This window comes from Hyla sarda, chromosome 9 (assembly GCF_029499605.1).
Source record: "Hyla sarda isolate aHylSar1 chromosome 9, aHylSar1.hap1, whole genome shotgun sequence".
In the NCBI taxonomy this organism is placed as follows: Eukaryota; Metazoa; Chordata; class Amphibia; order Anura; family Hylidae; genus Hyla; species Hyla sarda.
The window spans coordinates 14,472,438-14,490,416 of record NC_079197.1 but is presented as its reverse complement, the minus strand read 5'-3'; the positions used below and the strand labels follow the sequence as shown (position 1 = coordinate 14,490,416).

Genomic DNA, 17,979 nt, shown 5'->3' with positions numbered 1-17,979 from the left:
TGTTGAATTTTTCTCCTGTATGGTGGCTTGAGAAGGAAATATTATGGTTGGTTATTGTTTTGCAGCAAAGGCATCTTTTGGTATTGCATCTGAATGCCCCTTTCTTTTGGCTCGTTTCCATAGTTTTTGTTGCTTTTTTCTTTTGTTTCTTTAAACGGCTTGGAGCCAGCATGTTTTTTAGGGAAGGGGCCCTCCTAAAAGTCATTGATGGTTGTGCAGGCAAAATATCTTTGAGGTACGGATCGCATCTCAAAAGACCCCAGTGTTTTTTTAGGATGTTCCTAATTTTCGAATGGCCAGTTGAGTAGGTGGTAATAAAATTGCTGGTATATTTCTTTTTATTAGAGATCTTTACTGATTGGGTCCGTGCATTGATTAGTTCATTCTTTTGTTCATCCTTAATTTCCTCTTTAGTTTTTCATTGATTTTTTCACTGATTTCATTTTTCCTTTCTTCTATTACAGGTATTGTTCCTGAGTTTGTATCGAACGAAGGTACAACAGCCATCTGAAAAGGAACTAGACAGTCATCCTGGGTGAGTAACAAAGTTTTTTGATATGCATTTTCTACCAGGGATTTGGGATACCCTTTCACTTTGAAGCATTTTTTTTAGGGTTCTGGATTGTGTAATAAAGGTTCTCGTGTCCGTACAATTTTTTCGGATTCGTCGAAACTGGCCATATGGAATATTGAGTTTCCATTTGTTATAATGGCCGCTTAAAAATTGAACATAGCTGTTCGAGTCTACTGACTTGAAATAAGTAGAAGTGATGATTTGATTGTTAGTATGTGAGATTTGGAGGTCCAGAAATTCAATGGTCGTGCTTGAGACGTTCGGGGTCGAAGTATTACCCCAGTCGTTTCCATTGATTTCTTTGATTAGTGTTTCAAGTTCTTCTAGGGAACCCCTCCACACTAAGAACAAGTCATCTATATATCTTTTATAGATGACTGTGTTATTCTGGAATAAGGGGTTCTTTCTGAGGAATTTATCTTCAAATTGGCCCATAAAAAGATTAGCATATGACGGGGCGACCCTGGTCCCCATTGCCGTTCCTTTTATTTGGTGGAAGATCGCCCCGTCATATGTGAAAAAATTGTTCTTTAGAATGGTTTCTAAACACTTCATGAGAAATGAAGTCTGTTCAGGTGGCATATTAGGGTCATTTTCTAAGTCAGAAGCGGTGCATGTTAAACCCAGATCATGTTTGGTTTTACCCTTTACAGCAGTGGAGGTTTTGGAATCCTTTAAGAGTTCTGTTTTATTTTTTTCGTTGTTGTTTGTGTTTACCCCCTCTTGTTCCACATCTAGTTTTCGTTTTGTGGCTTTCCCTGGGGTGAAATAATCCATTATTGTTCTCGTTTTGTTGTTGCCTTCCTCTAAAAAATGATTGTGAGGTCCCTTGATGTTGCTGGGATTTCCTTCCTCTGGGCCAATTTGAAGATAAATTCCTCAGAAAGAACCCCTTATTCCAGAATAACACAGTCATCTATGAAAGATATATAGATGACTTGTTCTTACTGTGGAGGGGTTCCCTAGAAGAACTTGAAACACTAATCAAAGAAATCAATGGAAACGACTGGGGTATTACTTTGACCTCGAACATCTCAAGCACGACCATTGAATTTCTGGATCTCCAAATCTCACATCACTTCTACTCATTTCAAGTCAGTAGATTCGAACGGCTATGTTCCATTTTTAAGCGGCAATTATAACAAATGGAAACTCAATATTCCATATGGCCAGTTTCGACGAATCCAAAAAAATTGTACGGAAATGAGAACCTTTATTACACAATCCAGAACCCTAAAAAAAACGCTTTAAAGTGAAAGGGTATCCCAAATCCCTGGTAGAAAATGCATATCAAAAAACTTTGTTACTCACCCAGGATGACTGTCTAGTTCCTTTTCAGAAGGCTGTTGTAACTTCGTTCAATACAAACTCAGGAACAATACCTGTAATAGAAGAAAGGAAAAATTAATTCAGTGAAAAAATCAATGAAAAAACTAAAGAGGAAATTAAGGATGAACAAAAGAATGAACTAATTAACAAACGGACCCAATCAGTAAAGATCTCTAATACAAAGAAATATACCAGCAATTTTATTACCACCTACTCAACTGGCCATTCGAAAATTAGGAACATCCTAAAAAAACACTGGGGTCTTTTGAGATGCGATCCGTACCTCAAAGATATTTTGCCTGCACAACCATCAATGACTTTTAGGAGGGCCCCTTCCCTAAAAAACATGCTGGCTCCAAGCCGTTTAAAGAAACAAAAGAAAAAAGCAACAAAAACTATGGAAACGAGCCAAAAGAAAGGGGCATTCAGATGCAATACCAAAAGATGCCTTTGCTGCAAAACAATAACCAACCATAATATTTCCTTCTCAAGCCACCATACAGGAGAAAAATTCAACATACAATTCCATCTTACCTGCCAGTCCCAACATGTGATCTATCTGATCAATTGCTGCTGTGGGCTGCAATATGTAAGTCGTACGTCACAGAAACTGCACCCGAGGACCAACCAACATAGAAGTAACATCAAGAAAGGCTCACTCTAAAACATAAAGATGTTGTAAATCCATTTTCCATCATTCCAATTGATCACATTCCCAGCCACATCACTAATCGATCAGAAGCCCTAGCAAAAAGGGAAATGTTCTGGATATATGGGTTGGAATCACTTCAACCCCATGGTCTTAATGAGGCAGTAGAACTCATATATTGAAACAATTTGACTGTGTCTAGTGGAATATAACATCTAGCCCAATACAGCCATAGATGTGAGAACTATCACAAATAACGAACACTCTAGGACCCAAGGGAGCCAGCATACAACTAATACTGTTACAATACAACTCAAGGAAACCTACTACTATGGATACATAATCCAAAAAGACCACTTGAATATATATATGTGCATCTCACTTTGAAATAGATGCAACATTCTGACACAGCAAATTTCACTGTATTTCGCCGACCACTTACCGATGTCCATCTTGCATCCCTTTTTCCTCCTGGTGATCATGGGATGTGTTGATTCAACCCTTTCATAGCTCGGAGCAGGGGCGGACATATCGCCTGTGCAGCCGGTTCAGCTGCACAGGGGCCCAGCGTGGGAGGGGGCCCGGCCCGCCCTCACACGCTGGGCCGGTCCTACCATCGGACCCAGTGCACAGGGCCGCCATCAGGGGGTAAACCCATACACTTGTATGGGGCCCGGAGCTTCAGGGAGGCCCGGACGTCCCTGTACTTTTTTTTTCCCGGCTAGTCAGTGAGTGACTGCGACTGTCACTCACTGACTCCTGGCTGGGTACCCGTCAGAACTATGACCGGGCCTCATAGTCCGGGGGGCCCGCAGGACTATGAGGCCCGCTCTTTCTAGGGCGCGGGCCCCTTAAGAAGTACGGCAGGGCCGGACAGGCCAGGGGCTGATGGGAGTCGACGTGCCCCGCGCAGGCACGCACGTCTACTCCAGTCACCTGACCTGTCCCGGCGCGATCTCCAGTCCAGCAGCCTCCCGACGGATCCTCCCCGTGCAGTGACACTCTGACAGGAGCAGCAGCTGCACCGAACCCCGGCAGAGTAAGTGAACGGGGTGTGTGTGTGTGTGTGTGTGTGGGGGGGGGTTGGATGGGGGCTATGTTGTTTGCAGACTACAATGGTGATGAGAGGTGCAGGGGAACTGGTGCTTGGGGTGTTATAGGGGTGATGAGAGGGGGGGGGGTTATGGGGGTAATGAGAGGTGCAGGGGGTGTTATGGGGGTAATGAGAGGTGCAGGGGGGTGTTATGGGGGGGGATGAGAGGTGCAGGGGGTGTTATGGGGGGGATGAAAGGTGCATGGGGAGGTTATGGGGGTGATGAGAGGTGCAGGGGGTTATGGGGGTAATGAGAGGTGCAGGGGGTGTTATGGGGGGGGGATGAGAGGTGCAGGGGGTGTTATGGGGGGGATGAAAGGTGCATGGGGAGGTTATGGGGGTGATGAGAGGTGCAGGGGGGTTATGGGGGTGATGAGAGATGCAGGGGGGGTTATGGGGGTAATGAGAGGTGCAGGGGGGTGTTATGGGGGGATGAGAGGTGCAGGGGGGTTATGGGGGTAATGAGAGGTGCAGGGGGGTTATGGGGGTGATGAGAGATGCAGGGGGTGTTATGGGGGGGATGAGAGGTGCAGGGGGTGTTATGGGGGGATGAAAGGTGCATGGGGAGGTTATGGGGGTGATGAGAGGTGCAGGGGGGTTATGGGGGTGATGAGAGATGCAGGGGGGGTTATGGGGGTGATGAGAGATGCAGGGGGTGTTATGGGAGTGATGAGAGATGCAGGGGGTGTTATGGGGGTGATGAGGGGGGGGGTGTTATGGGGTGATGAGAGGTGCAGGGGGGGTTATGGGGGTGATAAGAGGTGCAGGAGGGTGTTATGGGGGTGAAGAGAGGTGCAGGGGGTTGTTATGGGGGTGGTGAGATATGCAGGGGGCATTATAATAGTGATGAGGAGAGGTGCGGGGGTTATAATAGTGATGAGGAGAGGTGCGGGGGTTATAGTAGTGATGAGGAGAGGTGTGTGTGGGGGGGGTTATAGTAGTGATGAGGAGAGGTGTGTGGGGGGGTTATAGTAGTGATGAGGAGAGGTGCGGGGGTTATAGTAGTGATGAGGAGAGGTGTGGGGGGGGGGGGTTATAGTAGTGATGAGAGGTGCCTGGGGGGGGTTATAGTAGTGATGAGGAGAGGTGTGGGGGGGTTATAGTAATGATGAGGAGAGGTGCGGGGGTGGTTATAGTAGTGTTGAGGAGAGGTTTGGCAGGGGTTATGGGGGTGATGAGGAATGATGAGGACACAGAGGATAAGAGGTATTATATTTAGTGGGTATAGTGTGTGGCAGGATTATATTTAGTGGGTACAGTGTATAGCAGTATTATATTCAGGGTACAGTGTGTGGCAGGATTATATTTAGTGGGTACAGTGTATAGCAGTATTATACTCAGGTTACAGTGTATAGCATTATTATATTCAGGGTACGGTGTGTGGCAGGATTATATTTAGTGGGCACAGTGTGTAGCAGTATTATATTCAGGGTACAGTGTATAGTATTATATTCAGGGTACAGTGTATAGCAGTATTATATTCAGGGTACAGTGTGTGGCAATATTATATTTAGTGGGTACAATGTGTGGCAGTATTATATTCGGAGTACAGTGTGTGGCAGTATTATATTCAGGTTACAGTGTATAGCAGTATTATATTTAGTGGGCACAGTGTACAGCAGTATTGTATTCAGGTTACAGTGTCTGGCAATATTATATTTAGGGTACAGTGTGGGGCAGTATTTTATTTAGGGTACAGTGTGTGACAGTATTTTATTTAGGGTACTGTGTGGGGCAGTATTATATTTAGTGGGTACAGTGAATAGCAGTATTATATTTAGTGGGTACAGTGTATGGCAGTATGCTATTCATGGTACAGTGTGTGGCAGGATTATATTCAGGGTACAGTGTGTGGCAGGATTATATTTAGTGGGTACAGTGTATAGCAGTATTATATTCAGGGTACAGTGTGGGGCAGTATTTTATTTAGGTTACACTTTCTGGCAAGGTTATAATGATTATTGTCTTCATGCAGAGGATGAGGATCTGCTGACAGTGAGGAGCCAATGATGTCTGCATGTCAGACTCTGCAGAGAAGATGGAGCTGGGGGAAGACTGGTCTCTGGACGAGATGAAGAAGAAAAGAAGACGTCACTCAGGTCACTGACATCATTGTGTGTTCTTATGACTGTCCCATCAGAGCTGTAGTCACTTGTAAGTTCTGCAGTGATGATGGGTAAAACTGTGTCCAATCTGTGTCTCTTCAGCTGTTACAAAACTACAACTCCCATTGCCTGATGCTCTCCAGACATGATGGGAGTTTTAGCTTTCCAACAGCTGGAGAACCACTTCAACCGAGGTGATCGGTGGGGGTCTCAGGCCTTGAGTTGTGTAAGGGGCCCCGAAATTTCTGATGGCAGCCCTGCCAGTGCACATATGACAGGGAAACCAGTCTTGCCCAGTCACTAAACTGCTACTTACATCTGCCCATGGGGACTTCCTGGCTGAGGTGCGTGCAGTGAGTGACGTCATCGCAAGCACCTGGACGCTGACGTCCAGCGCAGAGCGTGCGATGATGTCACTTATAGCGCGCACCTCTGCCAGGAAGTCCCCATGGGCAAATGTAAGTAGTGCAGGCCAGGTAAGAGTGTGTGGGTGAGTGAGAGTGTGTGTGTGTGTGTTTGTTTGTTGGGGTTATGCTACGCTACCTTATGTGGGGAATCTATGCTACCTAATGTGGGGAATATATGCTATGCTACCTAATGTGGGGAATCTATGCTACCTAATGTGGGGAATATATGCTATGCTACCTAATGTGGGGAATCTATGCTACCTAATGTGGGGAATATATGCTATGCTACCTAATGTGGGGAATCTTTGCTACACTACCTAATGTGGGGAATATATGCTACGCTACCTAATGTGGGGAATCTATGCCATGCTACCTAATGTGGGGAATATATGCTATGCTACGCTACCTAATGTGGGGCTACGCTACCTAATGTAGGGAATCTATGCTACGCTACCTAATGTGGGGAATATATGCTGCGCTACCTAATGTGGGGATTATATGCTACGCTACCTAATGTGGGGAAATTATGCTATGTTACCTAATGTGGGGAAACTATGCAATGCTACCTAATGTGGGGAATATATGCTACCTAATGTGGGGAATCTATGCTACCTAATGTGGGGGAACTGCTGCCTATCTAATGCAGATTAATGTGAGTTGCAGTGCAATTTTATGGCATATTACTTTTTTTTTGGGGGGGGGGGGGCCCAGGCACATTCTTTGCACAGGGGCCCTCTGTTGTCTGTGTCCGCCCCTGGCTCGGAGTAACCTATTACTGGGAACCACCCGGAACTTCTTCTATAAACCGGGTCTAAAGATACATTAGAACCAGGACTAAAGATACATTTCTTCCATGCAGTCAAGTAATTGCTTTTAAATTCATGTTTCACCCATTCCCCTCGATCCTCTGTACCTTCCGATTTGAAGAATACCAGATGTAATATGTTTGGCAGTGTTCCGCTGACACAGCGATCTGACCTCCGTCCAAAGCGATCCTCTGCCGGTGGAATGGGTCTCCCATCTCCTGCGCTGCTGGCTGTTGTCTGCTGCGCATTCTTCCATCTCGCCAGGAACCATGGTACTGGACCACTGAGCTCCGTTACAATCATAGGCGGCCCAAGCAAGGGAGCCACCTGAAACCTCAACCTAGGATTTAGGAGATAGCAAATTATTTTTTTTTCTTTTTTCCTTTTCATTTTCCCCTCCTTTCTTTTACTGAAAATTCTTTTAATGTTTTTGTATAAACGATTGATTTTTGATATGTGCATTTAAATACTATGTATATTGATCAGTGCAATTTGACCCGCCAGTGTATTTTCCCGGGTTTTTTCTGTATAAATGTGAACGGGAACCCATCCCAACACACGATTGGATCTGACGAAGAGGGGGTCTCCGCCCCTCGAAATGCGTTATCCCTTTGTAATTACCTGCACGAATAAAGACTTTTTGCCCTATGCTATACCCGAATCCGTGGATTACAACTTCACATCTCTCGCTGAAAACGAGCGCTACCAAGCACCGTTTTTTTGTGGATCCTAGATCCCACCTTCCTCCTCCTTTTACCAGACATCCAGAACCAGTTCCCGAGACGACCAGGTGCCCAGCAGCTCTTCCACTACTGCCTCCCAGGGATATGGGATACAAGCCTATGACGGTGTTGTGTCTGGAACACAACATTCTCAGGTAGCGCACCAATCTCTGTTCACCTGCATACTTCCTATATATACAAAATCATGGCACATTAGTGCGCTCTTCTCTCGGTTACCTTTTTTGCATATATTCGAATACCTAGTATTGCAGCATAGCTTCAGTGAAGTGAGCTAAAATACCACACACAACCTGTGGAGGGGCACAGCGCTGTTTTTAGAAAACAGGGAGGTATTTATTTCTATTCTTGTGCAGGTATGTATTTCTACTCTTTATAACCCTAGAGAAGAGGTGATTTAGAGCAGCACACTGACCACCCTCCTCACATAATATAGTCATTACAGTAAAATCAATGGATTTTTTTATTGTTTAAGTGTAATTGCCAAAATTTCACCAAGAACAATGATTTTAATGCATATTAGTCATACAAAATGGATGGAAAATGTTAACACATTGGGGTAGAAGCCTGCCATATTTTCAGACTCGCGTACATAATGAGCTTGTAAAATAATATACAATAATAGACATATAAACACTATAAAATCAAGTAAAATTCTAGCCTTAAAACTGTATGATATTTTTTTTTTTGCAATGTATTCTTTTGGCTGCAGTAAAAGTACTGTACACGTCCATGGCCGGTTACAATCTCCACACAGTTATAGGTGCAGATGGGCAATAGTCCCCTGTTCAGGAGGAGGTCATATCCACACACCGTAAAATAAAAGGCCATATTTAACTTTGCAGCCAATTTCTTAACTGTTTACGGTAGGGGAGAAACAAAAAAAAAAACTTTAAAAAAAATGGTAGTTTCCAGCTGAATGGCTGACTTTATGAAATGTGAATATGGCTTTACAGCAGTTAAATGTTAGTGGCATATGGATATATTATTCAGGAGGAGCTGTATTAATCCTTATGAAGTGACCCTGTCCACTAGTGGTGACAGCAGGAAAACAGGAATTGAAAAGTGTGAGAAGAAGCAGAGGATTTGGAACTTTGAATCAAAACAAAGCTTCGAGATTTATTTTAATGTGCGCTGTCAGAATCAAAAATGTTTTATACGTTGTACATCTTGGCAAAACATTAACCTTTCTAATACACTTCATAAAAAAATGTCCTTTTTACCGAAGTCCTGGCTTAAAGGAGAACTTCAGAATATAAAAATTGGCCCCCATACTGCAGGCAGTAAAAAAATAAAGATGTACATACCTTCCTCTGCTCCCCGGGGGCCTCCGGTAACCGTCTCCGGTCTCCGCCGTGATCCTCTTCCAGGTTGCCGGTGGTCGGAGAGTCATACTCCGCTCAGCCAATCACCAGCCGCAGTGAAGTCGCGACTCGGTCGGTGATAGGCTGAGCGGCAGTGTGACGTTTTCGGCCCCGGCAGCAGGTGCCGGTGTAGTGAAGAATTTTGTGTCTTGAAACGTTCTCATACTGCCACTCAGCCTATCGTCTGCCGAGTAGGGACTTCACTATGGCTGGTGATTGGCTGAGCGCAGTATGACTCTCAGACCACCGGCAACCAGGAAGAGGATCACGGCGGAGACCGGAGACGGTTACCGGAGGCAGGTATGTACATCTTAATTTTTTTTACTGCCGGCAGTATGGGGGACAATTTTTATATTCTGGAGTTCTCCTTTAATTAAAAAAAAAATACCACTAGGGGTCTCCATACCATCCAGAATATAATCTTGTCCGGCTGGAGCATTATCTTTGTCCCAGCTTAAGCACAGGCTGGGACAAAGTCCAGGAAATGGGGACAGGACTAGCACTCCTCTGTGCTCACTCCTGTCCTATCAGACTGAAGCATGAAAACAGAGAGGAGGGGGTTACAGAGCAGCCTGCAGTGAGTGGATGAAGAGACCCAGCACAGCAGACTCAGGGAGGAAGTGAACGCATGGTGAGTGAGGGAGGGCTCAGTGCTTGCCTCGGACATGCCCCTTCCTGAGCAGTGGATGTCAGAATAAGAGAGCAGCAGAACGTAGGGATTTGTAGTCAAAATACAGAAGTTAGACACATAAAAATGACATGTAAAGCATCTGTAAAGCATGACCGTGTGAGTAATATATAGAAGCATGATTTTTTTTCAGTGATATGACGGGTACGCTTTAGGGTCTATTCACATGTACAGTATTCTGCGCAGATTTGATGTGCAGGATTTCAAGTAATTCAGTTTACATTGAAATCTGCAGCAGAAAATCCTGCGCATCAAATCTGTGCAGAATACTGTATGTGTGAATAGACCCTTAAGTATATTATGTAACCCCTGCACCATCCCAAATAACTAGAAATATTGGGTCTGTACTTTGTATACTATATGACAGTCATTTCCTACTTCTGGTCTCAAAACTGCTGCAAAAACGATCGCTACAGAAATACAGATTAAAAGAATATATTTAAACCCCGGCAAACCCCAAACTGTGGCACCGATTCATCTCAAGTGTTCTAGTGTGAGAGAAGAGCAGGAACCATCCATGACCTATGGGAAGTACCTGGCACTTGGGCCATTCTCAGCTGCGTGCACATGACAGATCATGGTACTTGAGAAGACAGGCCCCGGCTTGCACATATGTAAAGAAGAGGATTCCAGCTATATATGGCCATTTGTATCAGAGCGTGCCGAGTAGCGGCAATGTGAAAACACACACAACTGGTCACTAGGGAATGCCAGAGATGCAGAACTATGCGATCTATTCCATAGTCCTGCAGCCCGCAATACCACAGCTCAGCAAACAGGGTGCATGCTCTTATTTATGGGTTTAATGTTATTTATGCACATGAATACTATTGCAATGCAAGTGAAAAATAGCAATACCATCTTTTCAGCTCCAGATACTAGGAGGTAGAAGAGATATTAGATAGATCATTTATTGTTAAATAAATTAACAAAGATCGGTAGCAGGATGACTTGTTTCTCAATCTGAGGAAGGGGTGAGTGCACCTTGAAACATGTCATCCTGCTACCCATGTTTGTTATTTTATTTAGCAATAAATGATCTATTAAATAATATTCACTTCATTCTGGCTTGGAGACTTTAAAACCCTGGGACGAGCAGCACCTGATCAAGAGGTCGCCTTCCTTCATCTTCTTCTATCTACATACCAGGATTGGATCTCCAGCTCCTGTGGCCTCGGGCTATCAGCTTTCTCCACATTGCGGTTTCCCAGCATATAGGGGTCATAAGCATGTTTTATCTTTGCTCCTGGTAAGTGGCCATTTTAAATGGGTCTGTGTATCTTCTGTCCTAACTGATCACTGCATAGGGATCTAAATGCCCCATGGTAAGGCACAAGGCACCCCCGGTGGTCTCTTAAATTTTTTACCTGTTTTTAGTGTTTACAAAGATCCCCATCTTTTGAAAATCATTTACTATTAAAACCTTTAATAATGATCTAATCACTTGGTGTCCCATAACCAAATATTCAGCAGCACAATCACATTAGAAGTATTAGACAAGTATAACACAATTTAACAGTTCTAGTTTTGCACTAGTCATGTGAATGGCTCTGAGCTACAATACATGAAACAGCCGATGGACAAGAATGGCGCTGTCTTAGGGACTTTCTTTAAAAAAAATCTTATACAAGTAGAAAACAACCAAGGAATTGAATCAAGTAAAACAAGGTCTTTTTGTAACCAGTCATGGGGATCACAGAAACGCAATGCTCTCATCTCATCTTTCTAATGTATCAATAACGTCCAGCTATAGGGGATTAATAACATGGTATTTGTCCTCCAGTTATTTCCCAGCACCTGCTTTCTGAATTACAGGCAAATTGAAAGCATGGACGAATTTCTGTGTTTTCCATTGATGTCAGGCTGGAGTCACCTTCCCCTATTGGTTGCTTTCTTGTAATACAGTATGCCTGGATGGCGGTACCCAAAAAGGCCATCAAATAATTTGCGACACATTGTGTGGCTGCAGATGTACATGGCTGTGGAGAGGCGGATTCCTATAAGCCAAACCACATGTCACTTCTCTGTTCTCTCTGTATCACCCAGTACACAAGTGAAGTCAGAAGGGATCAGGATCCAGACGTGAGCGGGAGACCTGTAATTACATGATAGAAGTTGCCTAATACTTTAACAAAACCTCCTATTAATAGGTTACTAGGAGCCTGGTATACAAACACACTCCTGTGGCACATATTTTCTATAAGACTTTCCAACGGTTTACAAGGATTTTTATGCCAATAAAGAACATGTACGACTCATCCCAAGTAGAAGGGAAAGTGGGGGTGTGAAGGTGAACGGGATATGAACAGACATTTATACAAAACAAATTTGGCATACATGAAACGTTCTCATATTCTCAATTTAAACTTTTCCCCTTTGTTTTGTGAACACATCTATAGTAGTCTGCTGTGAAAGTAGATACAATTTCCCTAGGAGATGCCCTACTGTCCCAGATGCCAAAGAAATGCACTTTAAAAGGGATAAGTACAGGTCAAGGCATCACCTACAGCTTCCATAACTAGGTTCAAGTCCAACTAAGAACAATATCTGTAACGAGTTTGTATGCTCTCTCCGTGTTTGTGTGGGTTTTTCTTCGGGTTGAACTTAGATTGTGAGCCCCAGTGGGGATAAGGACCAATATGAGTGTATAGCGCTGCTGAATGTGTGCGCAGTGAAAACTTTAGTTTTGTTACTTTTTACTGGCCAAATGCTACTAAAATAAAGCTAGCCCATCTGGTTTGATCCCACTAAAGTACAAATTGCTGAATAACTGACTGCTATCTTAGATAGAAAGGTGATCAAATCTTATAAAAAAGAAGATATCTATGGTGCTGTCCAGGAGATCACTGCGGCCGGGGAGCGAAGTGCATAACCACTCGCTTATCCCCATCTGTTCTCTTGGTCGGTGGGGGTCTCAGCACTGATACCCAGACCGATCAAAATATTCACGTCTCTGTGACATGACAGAAGTTGCTTTTTTTTAAATGACAGGTACACTTTAATGCGAAAACTGCTGCCATGTACAACTTACAGCATCTGCTGTTGACGTCTTGGTGGCAGATACCACACGACACCTTGAGAAGTCTTGTAAGATCCATGCCAGGTTGGTTAGAACACAACAGGGACCTATACATTATAAGACATTAGATGCAGATATATAAGAGTGAAATAGTTTTGATTGGTCAGGGTCTGGGTGTTTAGACCCCCAATGATCGCTTAATAGAGCCAGGAGAAGCTTGTAGCTGAGTGCTTCTTTCCCTAACTTGTTGCAGGAGTCTGATAGAGCAGGGAGCCACAAAGTGCAGTGCTCAGTCATGTGCCTCTCTTGGCTCTATCTAGCAATTGGTAGGGGACTGAACACCAAAAATCACAACCAATAAAAACTTTTATATATCTGTGTGACAGTAATACTTTAATATTATGAGTGTATAAAGCTCTTATATAGATCTGTGTGTATCCATGGTTACAGACTACACACAAGCCTCTGTAGTCTGATGGAGCTGTCCTGTGTTACTTCTTCCTGCCCTTTACTTTCATAAATCTGCACTAAAAATAAAAATGACCATTTCCAATTGAACAGCAAAACAAAATTGCTGGTTTACCTCAATGGTGACTGATCTACACAGGTTGCAGAATATTTACATGTTTAACATACCCAGAATCATATTAATCACATTTTAATATGTTTACCAGCTAAAGCATGTGGAGAAATATACTTTGGGCCTGTACATTGTACTGTACATTGTACCCCAGAGAGGAAGCTGCACACACTGCTCTGGATTAAGACGTCATCAGTAAAGCACCTGTTAAACTCGTACTACTCCAGCTGCTGTCTAACATGTGGGTACAGTTCCTGCACCCCCCTCCCAAGATTTTGGGATGTTATGTAATATCTGGGACCACTCCAGATAAGTAGGCATGACCAAACTGATTTGTTATGAATGATTTGTTATGAATGGCTCTAAGTAAGCCAGGTGACAACTCCTGTGGGATCTACAGCAGTTGTCAACCAACTGAAGACACAGAAGTAAGAAGCAGCAGAAGATAAATGATAAGTTTATGGCTACATACGGGATACATAAAGGATTCCTAGTGTTTATCACAGACCGGTATGAATGTTTAGGACCTAACAAACAAGAGCCAGGGCTGCTTCAACCATATATGACCAGCCAGACCACCATTTCCCTTGAGGTAATTGGACCCCCTAATTTTCATCACATCTGTTACTGGCATCAGCTCATGTTATGTTATTGTATGGTTTGCAAACACTAGGATTGGGCTGTGTTCACAGAAAACCAATATGTCCTCCAGGGAGGTTGCCCAGATGTCTGTCTGCCTGGAAAAGACAAAGTGGCTGCAGACACATGGCCTGGGAACTCAATGTCAACATCTGGAGCCAGGTATTTGTGGGAATTATGGAGAGACATCCATGGTGAGGTTTTACTTGTAGAGACACAATGCTGAGGATCATAACCAAATAGCAGCCCTTGTGTTTACTTGATATGAATAATGATAGGGCTGGCTAAGCCTTAGTAACCCAGGAAAGATCTTGCCTTGTTGGCCTTATATAAACCATTGATGGGGCATGGTATTTTGCCTGTGTACTTACAATATGGCACACGATATTCTCCTGCAAATAACGAACTGAGGGTGTAAACTGAGCCTGGTGTCAAATAGACATATAGATAAGTCTTATATAGGTCTTTTTTTCCTTTCACTGCAGTAAGTTGGAAGGAAAGGGCAAAAACTATCACCCTCAATGTTTGTCAGTAGGTACAAGTTGCACTATGTTGTTGGCTGATTTTTATATTTCCTCTTTTATTTTTAAGATCTGTTTCCTCTGACATGTTTCTTGTGCAGATGTAAGTTCAGAGCTTAGTAGTTGTTCTCTGCTTGTGAAACTGTTCACTCAGAGCTCAATGGTTGTTCCGTGCCTGTGGAACTTTAAGCACAGAGCACAGTGGATGTTTCCTGCTTGAGGAGCTGCAAGTTCAGAGCTCAGCAGTCATCCCCTGCTTGTAGAGCTGGAAGTTCAGAGCTCACTAGTCATCCCCAGCTTGTGGAGCTGCATATTCAGAGCTCAGTAGTCATCCCCTGCTTGTAGAGCTGGAAGTTCAGAGCTCACTAGTCATCCCCAGCTTGGGAGCTGGAAGTTCAGAGCTCAGTAGTCATCCCCAGCTTGTGAAGCTGCATATTCAGAGCTCAGTAGTCATCCCCAGCTTGTGGAGCTGCATATTCAGAGCTCAGTAGTCATGCCCTGCTTGTGGAGCTTCAAGTTCAGAGTTCAGTAGTCATCCCCAGCTTGGGAGCTGGAAGGTCAGAGCTCAGTAGTCATCCCCAGCTTGTGAAGCTGCATATTCAGAGCTAAGTAGTCATCCCCAGCCTGTGAAGCTGCATATTCAGAGCTCAGTAGTCATCCCCTGCTTGTGAAGCTCCAAGTTCAGAACCCAGTAGCCATCCACAGCTTGTGAAGCTGCATATTCAGAGCTCAGTAGTCATCCCCTGCTTGTGGAGCTGCATATTCAGAACTCAGTAGTCATCCCCTACTTGAGGAGCTGCAAGTTCAGAGCTCAATAGTCATCCCCAGCTTGTGAAGCTGCATATTCAGAGCTCAGTGGTCATCCCCTGCTTGTGGAGCTGCAAGTTCAGAGCTCAGTAGTCATCCCCAGCTTGTGGAGCTGCAAGTTCAGAGCTCAGTAGTCATCCCCTGCTTGTGGAGCTGCAAGTTCAGAGCTCAGTAGTCATCCCCTGCTTGTGGAGCTGCAATTTCAGAGCTCAGTAGTCATCCCCAGCTTGTGGAGCTGCAAGTTCAGAGCTCAGTAGTCATCCCCTGCTTGTGGAGCTGCAAGTTCAGAGCTCAGTAGTCATCCCCTGCTTGTGGAGCTGCAAGTTCAGAGCTCAGTAGTCATCCCCAGCTTGTGAAGCTGCATATTCAGAGCTCAGTGGTCATCCCCTGCTTGTGGAGCTGGAAGTTCAGAGCTGAGTAGTCATCCCCAGCTTGTGAAGCTGCATATTCAGAGCTCAGTAGTCATCCCCTGCTTATGGAGCTCCAAGTTCATAACCCAGTAGTCATCCCCAGCTTGTGAAGCTGCATATTCAGAGCTCAATAGTCATCCCCAGCTTGTGGAGCTGCATATTCAGAGCTCAGTAGTCATCCCCTGCTTGTGAAGCTCCAAGTTCGGAACCCAGTAGTCATCCCCAGCTTGTGAAGCTGCATATTCAGAGCTCAGTAGTCATCCCCTGCTTGTGGAGCTGCATATTCAGAACTCAGTAGTCATCCCCTACTTGTGGAAATGCATATTCATAGCTCAGTAGTCATCCCCTGCTTGTGGAGCTGCATATTCAGAGCTCAGTAGTAGGGATCGACCGATATCGTTTTTTTTAGGACCGATACCAATACCAATAATCGGTGGAGGTTAGGGCCGATAGCCGATAACTTATACCAATATTCCGGTATAAGTTATCGGCTATTTATCCCCCCTCGACACCACTGCAGGTCATTGATTTAAAGCGGGCGCTTTAAATCAATGCACTGCAGTGGCTTTTGCGGTGCCATAGGCCGCCGCCGCCACCCGCTTTTCTCCCCCTACCTTTCAGGGTGGTCCGGGCCATCCATCCTTACTTCCTGCAGTGTTTGGCGGCAATCAGGATGGAGGGTGCACCGGTCCGGGGTGTCCTTCTTCTCCGGGGGTCATCTTCTCCACTCCGGGCAGGCTCCGGCCTAGTAGCGCAGCATAGACGCCGCTGCGCAGTGACGCCCGTGCGCAGCGACACACCCGACATCACGGCGTAGCGGCGTCTATGCAGCGTACTAGGCCGGAGCCTGCCCGGAGTGGAGAAGATGACCCCCGGAGAAGGACAGCCCAGACCGGTGCACCCTCCACCCGGAATGCCGCCGGACACTACAGGAAGGATGGATGGCCCGGACCACCCCCACTACGGGTAAGTTTATTATTATTTTTTTTTTATTGACTCGGAGGGTGGGGGAGGGGCCCGACCGGTATAGCGGTGGTATGGGCAAAAATCCATACCGGTATACCGCCCAGCACTACGGTGGGGGGTGCGACGCGGTGGGTCGGGGGGGTCGGTTCGTGGTGCGGTGCGGCGGGTCGGGGGGGATGGGACGGTCACAGTGCGGTGGGGGCGGGGCATTATCGGCTTATCGGCAAGGTAATTGCCGATACCGATAATGCCCAAAATCGTGATTATCGGCCGATAATATCGGCCATACCGATAATCGGTCGATCCCTACTCAGTAGTCATCCCCTGCTTGTGGAGCTGCAAGTTGAGAGCTCAGTTGTCATCCCCTGCTTGTGGAGCTGCAAGTTCAGGACTGTGGGTATTTACTGCCTGTGGAGCTGAAAGTTAGGGGCTCCATGAGCATTGCTCTGTACTTATTTTAATGAAATAAATGGCTCTTAAAATACATTATTCATTAATGTATTAGTTATCCGTAACCATGAAGTAGAATCTACATCTACACAGTTTTTCTATTTATGTATTGGCGCAATGAAAAAATTTTAATGTGTATATAAAGATATAGTGTCCCTGAACATTTTACCAAGAATTGGAATTGCTCAATATACCTCTGAATACCTTATTATCTTTGTAATATAACTGTACACAATGCATATAGCCTAGGCTATGTCATATTTCATTTGTACAGAAGCTCATGGATTAGTTGTTGGCCGCACTCCAATCCTGCTAATAAATAAACATAAAACATGATCGATAAGCCACACTATAGCATGACTAAGACCAAGTGAGGACAAGAAGGCAAAAAAAGCCGAGTTTAAAGGGACAGATGACAAACTTTCCAAATTTTACTGCTGTGCCAGCATTTTGCTTGTATGAAATACAGCCTAGGGGAATATGGAAGAAAAAAAGAATGTTTGCAAAGATCAGGAACGTGGATACAGAAGATTTCTGTAGATACATAATAATGGGGCAGTCAGTTTGTTCTCCCATCTGGAAAGTCAATGTATAAACACATACATACCTGCATGGATACCATGAATCCCTCATGCTGTTAAATACAGTTGTTTAACAGAAGAGGATTGTATATTATCATTGTTTATTATTAGGGCTTAGGGATCTAATACTTGTATGTTGTGTTTGGTTACTGACATATTATAGAAATCCAGAACAGACTTGTAGTCTATGTATTTAAAGGTTAAATCTGAAAATCCAGGTGTGGCTGCAGTAATCCCCTGTATCTCAATAG

The 17,979-nt window shown here is 44.5% G+C and overlaps 1 protein-coding gene across 7 annotated transcripts in view; it reads right to left on the bottom strand.

The window, feature by feature from the left end:
• RALGPS1 (Ral GEF with PH domain and SH3 binding motif 1) overlaps positions 1-17,979 on the bottom strand; it is a 409,196-nt gene that overhangs the window by 74,524 nt on the left and 316,693 nt on the right. The gene's annotated exons all lie outside the window — the stretch shown is intronic.